Source organism: Panthera onca, chromosome D3, assembly GCF_046562875.1.
Source record: "Panthera onca isolate mPanOnc1 chromosome D3, mPanOnc1 haplotype 2, whole genome shotgun sequence".
NCBI lineage: Eukaryota > Metazoa > Chordata > Mammalia > Carnivora > Felidae > Panthera > Panthera onca.
In genome coordinates this window covers 39,251,767-39,265,143 of record NC_138350.1, presented here as the reverse complement: position 1 = coordinate 39,265,143, position 13,377 = coordinate 39,251,767, and the positions used below count along the sequence as shown (strand labels likewise).

The window sequence follows — 13,377 nt, the reverse complement described above, 5'->3', positions numbered from 1 at the left end:
ACTACGAGACCATAGAGCGCTTTGGAAAATCTTAGGAAATAATATTAAACTCTTTACATATTGGAAACCGCATGTGGTGACTGAGACCATGCAAAAATAGGTGTGGGGACAAACTAGAACATGACATTTTAAGAAATAAGCAAAATGACTTATTGTCTTTATGTTCCCGGGCTTGAAACTTCATATTATAACTAATAAAACAATAAAAAAGAGAAACGTATTGATCATGGAGCGAAAGTGTTAGCAGTTTACCTAAGGTAACTAAGGGGAAGTCAATTCATATGGAAGGCGAGTACTGATATTCTCAGACTAACATTTGAAAGGGATTTCCCAAACTATGTCTTTAAGATTTTCCAGATAATAATAGCTGTATCACTCACACACACAAAGGAATGTTTGGTTACAGAAGATTTTACTCCTATTGGAGATTTATGATACAGCTAAGAATTCAAGGATCCAAAAATTTCTGTAGTAAAATAAACAGTGCAATTATACTTTATTTTTTCCCCAAATTATCTGACCAAGTGCCATTTTTTCCTAGTCGACCTGTGGATAACCTGAGAAAGACCACCATTCTGTAGAGCGCCAGTAGGGAACAGCTACCTTGGTTTTTCTCCAATGAAGGTTTGAATATAAGGAAAAGTATAAGAAATCAAGAAAAAAAAGAGGTTGAGTCGTTGGGTCCAGGCTGCTTTATTTCTGAAAGTTGTCTGAGGAAGACTGACCTTGTGTCTAATTGCTGGAATCGGGAGGCAAAAAGGCAACTTCCCTCTAAAAATAGAAGCGATGTGGTGCCTGGCTGGCTGAGTTAGTAGAGCATGCAACTCTTGATCTCGGGGTGGTAGGTTTGAGCCCCACACTGGGTGTGTATGTTACTTAAAAAAAATAAAAATAGAAGCAGCCTTGTAAGAGTCTGTCCTTAAAGACCTTGCAGGACTGAGTCCATTCCACAGGCACATGAGCCATTGGGGAGCCATAGTCTTAGGGATTATCGAATGGAGTTAGGAGCAAGTAGGAAAGTTCCAGAACCCGAGTATCCCCATCATACTTTGTACTGCCCATGATTAGAGTGGTATTAATTTTCTTAGGGATTGTTCTCAGGAGCTTGTGAACCCAGTCATCCCTCCCTCCTTTTGCCTCTCTCTCCCTCTCGTCGTCTACCTCTCTTAGTAAGCTTCTTGATAACAACCATTACGTTCACCTTTGTATCCACAGTGGCTGGAACTCAGTTGGTGTTGAATGAATACCCACTGAATTAACAACAGAAAGAGGGAATGAATGAATGAATGAATGAATGTTCTTGTGCTCTACAGAATGTTGGACCCAATGCACTCAAAACTGATTCCCATTGGGGCGCCTGGGTGGCGCAGTCGGTTAAGCGACCGACTTCAGCCAGGTCACGATCTCGCGGTCCGTGAGTTCGAGCCCCGCGTCAGGCTCTGGGCTGATGGCTCGGAGCCTGGAGCCTGTTTCCGATTCTGTGTCTCCCTCTCTCTCTGCCCCTCCCCCATTCATGCTCTGTCTCTATCTCAAAAATAAATAAATAAACGTTAAAAAAATTAAAAAAAAAAAAAACTGATTCCCAGTGTAGCTGTCAAATAAAATAGTCAAAAAATCAACTTTCTCTATTTCCATTAGATTAGAGTGTTTTAGAATAATAGTTTTCAAACTTTCCCTAATTTAAGCTCTGCTTATTAAATTCACATTTATTTTTAATTTTATAATATAGGCTATGGTAAAACATTCACACATTTCAGAAAAAGGTAACTCATCTCCTAATTACCAACAGCTGGAACCTTATAGCTGGAACCTTATAGTTGGGCTAGGAACCTTATAGTTGGTTGCATACATAAGACCACTGTTTTTGAGGTCTATTTTAGGAAGTATGGATTACTTAAAATTGTTTTCAGTAACTATAGAGGATCCCATAAAATGATTATGCTAAAAGCAATTTGCATTGCTATTGATAGACATTCAGGATGTTACCAAGATTTACTATTATGAGAAATGCAGCAATGAACACCCTTGTATCTTAGATTCGATATTCAGAAAGAAAACCGTTTAATCATCAATTTAAAAACTGAAAATTTAAAAATTCGGTTGGCAAACTGTCAACCCAAAGAAATGGCTCACCAAATTTACTTTCCTACCAGCAATGTAGAACATATGCATTTTCAATATTTGTGCCAAAATATTTTTATTACCCAATTTACTTTGTTTCTAATTATTTGGGTGAAAGAATGATATCTTATTTTATACTTCCCAGATTAGTACTGAAGTTTGCCAACTTGCAGGCAGCATTTGTCACTGTATTAATTTTAGCCAATCTTAAAAACAAAACGTCATTGCTATGAATTGTCTAGTCCTGTTAGAAATTATTGTAAGCAAAACTGTACCTTTGAATTATTCACAAACAGACAATGTCTATTCATGGGGCTCCTCAGAAGATCTGTAGTATTACATGTTTTATCATGTTCAGTAGGAGGCTGCAGCTTGCCTTTATAGCCAAGTTGGTCACTTTTCTGGACACACAGTCCTTATTTCAAGAAAACATCACTTCTTCTGCTTTTTTTTTAACGTTTATTTTTGAGAGAGAGAGAGAGAGAGAGCCAGCGAGCGTGAGCAGGGGAGGGGCAGACAGAGAGGGAGACACAGAGTTTGAAGCAGGCTCCAGGCTCCCAGCTGTCAGCACAGAGACCGATGTAGGGCTTGAATTCGTAAACCTCGAGATCCTGACCTGAGCCAAAGCTGGATGCTCAACCACTAAGCCACCCAGGTGCCTCTTTTCTGCTTTCTAAGTGACTCTTCCTTCACTAATATCACCTGATTGTGGACAGATATGTTTATAATTAATTCTGTAGCCTGGGTGGCTAGTGCAGTACATTGCCAACAAATGTAATTGTAATGGGTTTAACAACCTGGTCTTATTTCCCCCCATGCTAAACATTAATTCTGCCATCATTCAAAAAAAAAAAAGAAAAAAAGAAATGACAGAATCTTCTTACGCTGTCAAGCAGCATACTCATGATTACAAGCAGAAAAAGGCTATTGTGATCAAATGGTAAAAAAGTTATCAGTTGAGTTATCTAATAATTATGGTATATAAAAATCTCTCTTTTTTATAAGAAAAACCAAATGGTATAGACAGTACTCGGGTGAAAGAATTACTGGAGACAAAGGCATTAGTTAAGATACTTTAAACTCACACACACATACACACACACAGCCTGAACAGTAATCACATGGTGTTGGATATTTTTTGAACTAATCTTTTTGGAAAATAGGTTATTAAGGTAAGAAAACAATTGCAGAAAGAAACTTATACCTCTTTATTATTCTCAAACCATATTTGTCCAGAACAATTCTATTATTTTTAAAGAAATGGGTTTGCTTCTAAATAAAAGATCATTAACAAGGAGAATACAAATTCCCATTGTAGGGCAACTTAATGCTTAGACTCTAGGGTAGTTTGGTTTCCTTTTTATTTTTTCACCCAAGGAACTTTTCAATTAGTAAGCATAAGAAAAGTTACTGTATATCACTCATTATTCATTGATTTGATGAAAATAAATCAGATCATTTCAGATTGAAGAAAATTTGTTTCGCTTAAGGTATTTTTTAGAGAATGGTATTTTACTTCTATTACAACCTGAAATTCTTCCTGTGTCCATCCCTCACAAACGATCTTCCTGAATTTCATAATCATGTGAGAAAAATCCTTCACTGAGAATCAGGAGATTGTATTCATATCTGGGCTGTGACACTAAACATCTGTGTGTCACCAGCATAACTTACAGGATTATTTTTCTGAACTTCTGTGTCTTATTGAGTAAAACAATGACTGACTCCACTGAGAGAGTGAGATACAAACTCAATTTCCTTGACTTGTCTCCCAACATTAACAATTATTTTAGAGATTTCACCCAAAGGTAAATATTTCAAGCATTTCTTGAAGTCCTGAGTTACTTGCAAGATGTGTCCGTGGCTGCAACATTTTAACCACCAGCACAACTATCCACGTATGGGGCACATACATCTCAGTTCACCGAATCCTTCCCTGACCTGTTTCATTTATTTATATTTATGTACTGAAGACCCTACATGCAATCTGTGTCAACTAAAGGCTGGACAAAAATCTATGGAGACTGTATGTTCTCAAAGTCAGAAGGTTGAGGTTCCAAAGGATTTACTGGTGAGACATCAGGAAAAACTCACGCTTACTGTGTCCAGTGTGACTCACCATCTTCAGGTCTCCTTATTCTCTCTCACAGGCACTCAGTTACAGGTTTCTCTGGAAACCTTCTGCCTTTTACCTCTGCAAATGCCTCACAGGTCTCTCCAAGCTTTATGTTTTGTGTCTGTTTTGTAGGGGCCTAGGGCAGTCTGCCCCAACATGGGCCACTTTGGCGTGAACATGATTTTGAATTAAAAGTGTACAAAACCCAGCAGATGCAGAAAAGGCTCTCTTCCAGGACCCCAACTGCCTAAGTTTACTTCGGAAAGGAGAACCTGTACCAGGAAGAGAGCTAATAACAGACTCTCCTTTACCTGAGAAACTTACGTGCATAATAAGCAACCCTTGTTTTTCAAAACATCTCCTTTCACCTTCCTGCTAATTGCCTTCTCCCTTTGGTATCTTCAGACCCTACCCATCTCCTTAGCTCAAATAAGGTTCATGTTGCCTCGTTGTCTTTGCAATTTCATGTTTGTATGGATTCCTTGTATGTACACCTATTAAATTTGATTTTCTCCTGTTCATCTGTCCCATCAATTTGATTCTAAATCCACCTAGAAGGACCTTAAAGGGAAGGTCTTCCTCTGCAACAACTCAACTATTCTAACCTTACCATCTTTGCATACTCCCCTCTCATTTCTAGATTTTATTCTTTACAATCCTGGTAGACTTGATATTTCAGTAATCTTTCTCTACTAGGCTGCTTTACCAAGAGTAGGGAGTCTGGGCTCTTACTGGTTCATACAGGCAGTTGGGGACCAGTTTTGTTCAATTCCCCACTCAACCATGGCTCCTAAAAACCCCAGCCTCTGACAACGCACCAGCTTGTTGCCAAGGACAATCACAGAAGAGGGGGGTGGAGCGGGAGTAACACAATTACTATTGGGCAAGGAAAGTTTGACCTGTTTATGGGATTTATTTTATGAAACTCTCCATTTTACATGAAAGACACAGACACCTACAGAATTAAATAACCTGCTTGGTTTTAAAGACTGACTTTGAATATAGATTAAAAACAAATCTCGACAAGAGGCAAAAGGAAAACTTGAGCACTGAGAGCAGGTTAATAGCTTCAAAGCAGGCGAAGAGTCATTAGATAAGTAAAGGACGCGTAGAGTGTGGATAAGAATGAAGGAGGGGGCGCCTAACTGGCTCCTTCCATTAAGCGATGGACTTCAGCTCATGACCTGAGGTTTGTGAGCTCCAGCACACATTGGGATATCTACTATCAGCATCGAGCCCCACTTTGGATCCTCTGTCCCCTTCTTTATCTCTGTCCCTCCCCTGCTGCCCCCCTCTCTCTCTCTCTCAAAAATAAACAAACATTTAAGAATGAAGGAGGAAAAACCCAGGCTGGGGGCTAAAGAAGTCTTCTCCAGTTGATAACCATGCCTTTGCACCCACCAGAAGAATTTTTAATTTGTATTAAACCTGTAAAATTCTGAACAGTTTTTGTTAGCACTTAAATAAAGCAAAGTGACTTGAAGAAGCTTAGAAGCATAAATTATCAGACAGAAATAGCCTCAGCATATTTAAGATGAAAGCCACCAGAGAGAACAAATACGAAATGTCTTTGGAGTCTATTAATTCCAGCCCCTACTCAAGGAATTTTCGGCATGATCACAGTGTTATATACTTGAATAACACAAATCCAACTATTACTGGTTCCTACCTAGCTACATGACTATATAATATTTTATATCGTCCGATTTTGAAGTATGCTGGCTCTTAGAAACCAGCTTTTAAGTCTCATGTCTCCTAACAGTATTTATTTATTTATTTATTTATTTATTTATTTTAAAATTGTTTTTAATGTTTTATTTATTTTTGACACAGAGAGAGAGAGACAGAGCATGAGCGGGGGAGGGTCAGAGAGAGAGGGAGACACAGAATCCGAAGCAGGCTCCAGGCTCTGAGCCATTAGCACAGAGCCCGATGCGGGGCTCGAACTCACAGACTGCGAGATCATGACCTGAGCCAAAGTCGGACGCTCAACCGACTGAGCCACCCAGGCGCCCCTCTCCTAACAGTATTTATAAGTCCACCATTATTTCCCATTTATCTTCATATTGTGCCTATCTCACTTACTTAGGGTATTCTTTCTTAAATACACCATATAAACAAATACTTATTCTTGGTATGTTAGGGTAGGCAGTTAGTTAGGTTTTAACAGTGTGCCTGGAGGCCAGGGGGAGTCACAGCTATTCTGGGAAAGCCAGAGACCTGTCCTGGCAACACTTTTAAAATAAAGCCATGAGAAGCCCGGTCAAACCCGGCCAGACCAAGACAAAGGCTGGAAACCCCTGACCCAGTAAGGGAAAAAAGGCACAAAACTCTGCTCCCAAAGAAATCCCCTCCCCAGCTAACAATTATTCCACCACCTAGTTAACAACCATCAATAACAGAGACCCACCCCCTGGGATAGGCAGCTGTCAGTTGAGCTCCCCTGCGCCCACATCCCCAGAGAGTACTTTCACTTTAATAAACTTTCCTACTTGTACCCCTGGGCTCTTGTGTCTCCTCTGTCCTTGAATTCTGTCCCGCAACAAGATGGACAGCCTCCAGTGATATCCCAAGGACCAATGGGTGGAGACCCCAGGCAGGGCCCAGAGGTCTCCCCAGGCCACCTGGCAACAAATGTTGTACTTACAATTCCCAAAATGTAATTAGAATATTTCTGTTATCTACACAAATTTCCACTTAGCTGTCTTACTCCGCTGAATTAAAATGTACTTTCTTCGCAATTACAGAGAAAAGAATACCTATTACATTACAGGTTTATTAAGGATCTGAGTCAGTGGTAAAGTTACTGAAATGCCATTAAGTGAAGGCACATAAGTCAGAGGCTGTGTTCTGGGCATATTTTATATGACATTGCTGAAAAAAGGTGATTGAAAAAAAACCTCAGGGATGGAAAGACACAAAAATTGGTCTTTTCTTAGATGAGGGGAGATCATGTACCTCCATTCAACCTCACCAGGTTGTAGGCTTTAGGAATGTTCCTGAAATAAATCTGTAGAGCTGGGAACAACAGGAAATTGCCACTTAGACACTTCAAAAGCTTTCATGCTGCCACAGAGCCACTTACTTGATACTGGATCGGTTGCTAATGGTTTCTGCCTAAGGCTTTGATTTTCTTTGTCTTTGTCTCCAAGGGATCACCTCTTTCCCAATCGATTACAGTCCGCTAGCTAATCTGATTCTAAAATGCAGCACTCAGTTCCGTTCTGTTTTGAAAATTCTTAAGTACACGGTCAGTTTAATTTCGGTGGCAACTGATCCAATATTTGCAATAGTTTTTACAACTCATGTCCACCTCTTTGACAAATATTACCTGGGAAACCTAAAGGTATTATAAATATGCCATCTGGGAAAGGTTATGGTTTATTTATTTATTTTTTTAGTTATAGAAAAAGAGGCCACATACCTTAAAGCTAGTAACTTTCTTTGACAGCTTTAATGTTTTTTTATAAAGTAAATTAGATCCCATCGTACAAACCGAGTCCTTGATATGAGGCAATGCTAGAAGGAACACAACTGGTTATCAACTTAGGCATCTTTTAAGAGCAGATGTGTGAAAACCCAAAGCAGGTGTGCAAACAAGAAAATTGATCTTGGTGCAAAAACACTGCACTTGGAATTGTAGTAGCTGGGACAGATCCTGAGGAGCATTTAACTCAGCTTCCTCCTTTGCAAATGAACAAACTACCAAGAGTCCTAACATGATACACAGAGAACAAAATTTGCTACAGTGGCCTCTCCCTCGAATCTTATAGCTCATTTAACTTGAGTAGAATATTTCTCATTCCCACATCGGTATTTCTTCCTCAAGAACCCTTGGAAACGACAGGGATGCCACCTCATAGATCCTTTACTCCCCCCTCCCTGCCGCCCCCCAAATGTGATTATTAGCATCACGGTGCATCTTTGTTCCAAGTACTTTTTCAAGAGAAATTTCAGATTGCCACATTGCCACAAAGAGTGTTTATCTTGTTTACTCTCTCAATATAGATTACACATTTAAAACCCCAGCTGGGTACCATTCATCCCATTATGATTTAAAATTCCATTCAGGAGTGAAGTGGAAGAAAAGAGGGAGTTACAAATTTCTTATGCTTAAGAATGAGAAAGGAGAAAACAGTATCGGAATGAAACTCAGTTCCAAAATATATAAAGCTCAATATAAGTAGTCATTAAAACAAAAGTGGCATTATTTCTTTTCAATATATTCTACCCTACAAACTCTAGTAACATTTTCTTTGTTAATAGGGGCCAATGGGAATGAAATTGCTTTTGGGTGGTGAATTCCTTCGAGAATTCCATACACTGTAATTGTGATTTCTGTCAGTTCATTAGTAACAGATTCTATATAGTACAGTCCCACACACTCTCCTTGTTTATTTAAATGTGAGAACTGATCACTGGCTGGCACTAAAATACTAGAAGGCAAAATTGTACCTGAGGAGAGAGAAGGAAGAGTGGAGAAAAGAGGCAGTAAGTTATCTCAGTTGTGAAATACAGTATCCAACACGTCAGAGGGATATGAAACGTTTTAGGCTCAATTTGGCAAGCATATCGCTCCACTTGTGGCTACGGACATTTTAAAATATATGTTTAATATGGATATATGGATACAGCGTCCACGCTAAGAATAATGGCCAGCATTGTTTCAATTAATATACAGAACCAATGAGTCCAACTGTCATTTGTATGTAGTACATGAAGACTTCCCTTTACAACTTCTGAGACTTGGTTAAAGCCACATGAGTTGATACATACTGTATCAATATACCAAAGCGGAACATGACTTTTGGAAAGATAGAAGCTCATCCCTTATCCAATTTTTCCTTTTATTCTGAGTTGAGCCATGCCTTCCCTCTCTCTTTTTGAAGGCTATTTAGCAAAAATAAGGTTTAACAGAGCTCTGAAACTTTGGACAGAGCTTCTCAGATGCAGAGAAGATAGACTGAATTTACCCTTTAACTGGAGAGGCAGAATCATGGCTATGATATCCGTAAGTGTCTTTTGACAGTCTTTGAATGTGAAATTTGCCATTGTGATAAGTCTAGATGCACAATCAAGCAACACAAGCATAATTCCCTATTGCTCTAAAGAATGATTCCTTAATTCTAGATACCATAATTATAAAGAAGCAGATCGGGGCGAGAGACTTGATAAGAAATTTCAATGAGCATTACATTTAATAATTTAAGATAATTTAAACACGTATTAACTCCAATTTATGATGCATACTCATTCGGTTGACTTTGGCTGCTACCTCACACATTGATGGAAACATCTCATATATGGTGCTGAAGGATAGGGAATCTGCAGCGTGCTTCTCCGGGTAATGATCAAGGACTTGCTTTATCTCTGTCCTGTAATGTCATTTGGTTTACATTTGGCTGTGCTCAGTCGTCTTTGAGTTCCTGAACACGTACGGGCTTACTCCATTCCCTTTGGAAGGTAGTTTGGCCATGGTTCAATACCACGTTGCCCTACTTGAGCCCCAAATACATACATGTTTATCACCTGGCCTTCTGGTCACTCAAACACTTGTGATATTTTTAAGTGCTGATTTTGGGCCATCTTCTTTCATCTAGTGTTGGTAACTTTTAGTAACTGCCTTTAATATGCAGTCACATAAACTTTAAGGCATATGTATGGGCCTTTGGCCTACATTGCTTATGAATAATTCATATTTCACAGCCAATAGCAGAAACTTATAAGAGAGGATAACAGAAGAGGAAAAGAAAGCTTGTAGATAGTCTTGTTTTAATTTTTAGCTCCCTTCATTTCAAATCTTCTTTCTTATTAAGTAGTTTTGTTTAATCTTTTCACCTTCACATTCTCTTTAATAAGCTGTAAAATTGACAAAAAGGGAGAATGAAAAGAGAGAAAAGGAATAGTTAAGAGTCTCCCTAGTCCACAAATAGTAACTAATATTGACTGAATAATCAAGACACACATAGAAAATATTTTCAAAATGTTTCATGGCTTATTTTTCCACTTGATAATTCATTTTTCTTTCCTCTTTTGCCTTCCCACCATCGAAGCTCATTATTTGGTACTGCAAGCATGGGTGAGTCTTTTAACTACTTAGAGTACAACTTTGCAAGTAGAACGTGGTCACAGTAATAACACAAATTACTTATTTGTTGAGAGAATTAAACAATATATGAAAGAGGCAATGACAAAAAAATAGGAACCGATATTTTAACTATTTTATATTTTAACCAATATATTGACATTTTTTTATGGATTTGACATTTCAATCTTTAGAATTAAGAGAATTGTAAGTGAAAGCTCTTTGTACGGTGTTGCAAACATTAATTGTAATTATTATTGAAGATGGACTTACTTTTGAGTTAGTGCTGTAAGTTCATGTGTTGAGAACATAATAAAAATTTGGAAAAATGTCTCTTTTCATCTTAGCTCCTTTCCACTGAATTAGAGAAGAGCTTTGTGTTTAAGGACTCTCCGTTGGGGCAAGTGAGTGCCTATAACTGTTTTCTTTTTTTCTTTTAGAGAGAGAGGAGAGAGCATGAAAGCAGGGAAGAGGGCTAGGAGGGGGAGAGAGAGAGACTCATAAGCAGGCTCCACACTCAGTGCAGAGACCCTGGGATCATAACCTGAGCCGAAATCAAGAGTCAGTTGCTCAACCAACTGAGCAACCCAGGTGCCTCTATAACTGTTTTCTAAAGATATTTTTGAATAATATGCCTTTCAAAACAACTACAGCATAGTGGTAATAGTTCAGATGCTCTGGGTTCAAACTGCAAGGCTATGATTAGCCAGCTGTGCGACCTTGAGCAAGTTCCTTAGCCTCTGTGTGCCTCAGTTTCCTCATCTATCAATCGTTGGTAGTAATATACTGTTACTGTGAGCATTAAATAAGGTAGTATATATAAAGAGCCTAGATTGGTGTGCCAGTGAACCCTCATTAAATATTGGCTGTTATTTAAAAAAAATTTTTTTTAACGTTTATTTATTTTTGAGACAGAGAGAGACAGAGCATGAACAGGGGAGGGGCAGAGAGAGAGGGAGACACAGAATCCGAAACAGGATCTAGGCCCTGAGCTGTCAGCACAGAGCCCGACGCGGGGCTCAAACCCACGGACCGTGAGATCATGACCTGAGCCGAAGTTGGACGCCCAACCGACTGAGCCACCCAGGCGCCCCAAATATTGGCTATTGTAAGTGTAGTCATTATAATGTGAAGTTGCATTTTATATATGGTCAAGTAATCTTCAACAAAGGTGCTAAGAACACGAAATGGGGAAAGGATAGCCTCTTCAACAAATGGTGCTGGGAAAAGTGGATATCCATATATAACAGTATATAATCGGACCCTTTTCTTATACCATTCACAAAAATCAACTCAAAATGCATGCAAGACTTAAATGTGAGACCCAAAACTGTAAAACTCTTAGAAGAAAACAGGGTTGGAGGGGAGAAGCTTCATGTTTTAACAATGACTTCATGGATATGACATCCAGAGCACAAAAAACAAAGACAAAATCAAGTGGTCCTGCATCAATCTAAAAAGCTTCTGCACAGGATGGGTGCCTGGGTGGCTCAGTCTGTTAAGTGGCCAGCTTCGGCTGAGATCATGGTCTCATCGTTAGTGCGTTTGAGCCCCACGTTAGGGTCTGTGCTGACAGCTAGGAGCCTGCTTCAGATTCTGCGCCTCCCTCTCTCTCTGCCCCTCCCCTGCTCACACTCTGTCTCTGTCTCTTAAAAATAAATAAACATTAAAAAAAAAACCACAAAAAGCTTCTGCCCAGGAAAGAAATAACCATCAGAGTGAAAAGGCATCCTATAGAACGGAAGAAAATATTTGCAACCACGGACCTGATTAGGGGTTCATCTCCAAAATATGTAAGGAACTCATAAGACTCAGTAATAACAATAAACCCCCTAATAACCCAATTAAAAATGGGATAAGGAATTGAATAGACATTTCTCCAAAGACGACACACAAATGGCCAACAGGTGTGTGTGTGTGTGTGTGTGTGTGTGTGTGTATGGGCACCATGACTAATGGTCATTCAAAACCACAATGAAATGACACCTCACACCTGTCAAAATGGATAGCATAAAAAAGAGAAGTACTGGCGAGGATGTGGAGAAAGGGAACCCTTGTGCACTGTTGGTAGAAACGTAAATGTGTGCGGCCACCATGCAAGACAGTACGGAAGTTCCTCAAAAATTTAAAAACGGAACTACCATGGCACCTCCACCAGTTAAGCATCCGACTCTTGATTTTGGCTCAGGTCATGATCTCACAGTTCGTGAGATCGAGCCCTGCATGGGGCTCTGTGCTGACGGTGTTGAGCCTGCTTGGGATTCTCTCCCCGCTCTTCCCCAACTCACACAAACGCTTTCTCTCTCTCAAAATAAACAAACATTAAAAAAAAAATGGAACTACCATATGATCCGGCATCTCACTTCTGGGTATATATATCCCAAAGAATTGACATCAGGGTCTTAAAGAGATACAAGCCCTCCATGTTCACTGCAGCACTATTTACAATAGCCAATATGTAAAAACAACCTAAATGCCCATTGACAGATAAGTGAATAAAGAAAATGAGGTGTACACACTGAAGTACTAGTCAGCCTTACAAGAGAAGGAAATGTCATAGGCGACAACACGGATGAACCTTGAGGCTACTATGCTAAGTGAAGTAAGTCAGACACAGAAAGAAAAGTACCAGACTGCATGATTCTGCTTAAATGAGGTACCTAAATAGTCAAATGCATAAAGCCAAAGGACTGGAATGGTGGTTACCAGGACCTGAGGAGGGAGAAATGAGGAATTCTTAATCAAGAGGCACACAGTTTCAGTTAAGATGAGTAAGTTCTAGAGATCTGCTGTATAACATTGTAAGAATCGGAAACAACAATATACTGTACATTTACAATTTGTTAAGAGGATAGATTTCACATTAAATGTTCCAACACAATGAGATTTTAAGCAGATAAAGTTGGATTTTATTGTTGAAAGTATATACTGTATAAAATATAAATGGATTTTTACCCAGCTTAGTGAATAGCTTTTTTTTCTATGCAATTCTCAAAACATTTTCTCCATAATAAGATCTAGGAATCCATTCAAGAGCAGAGAGATTTCTATCTGC

General features: G+C 39.1%; 1 protein-coding gene across 4 annotated transcripts in view; it reads right to left on the bottom strand.

The window, feature by feature from the left end:
- DLGAP1 (DLG associated protein 1) overlaps positions 1-13,377 on the bottom strand; it is an 892,830-nt gene that overhangs the window by 502,224 nt on the left and 377,229 nt on the right. The gene's annotated exons all lie outside the window — the stretch shown is intronic.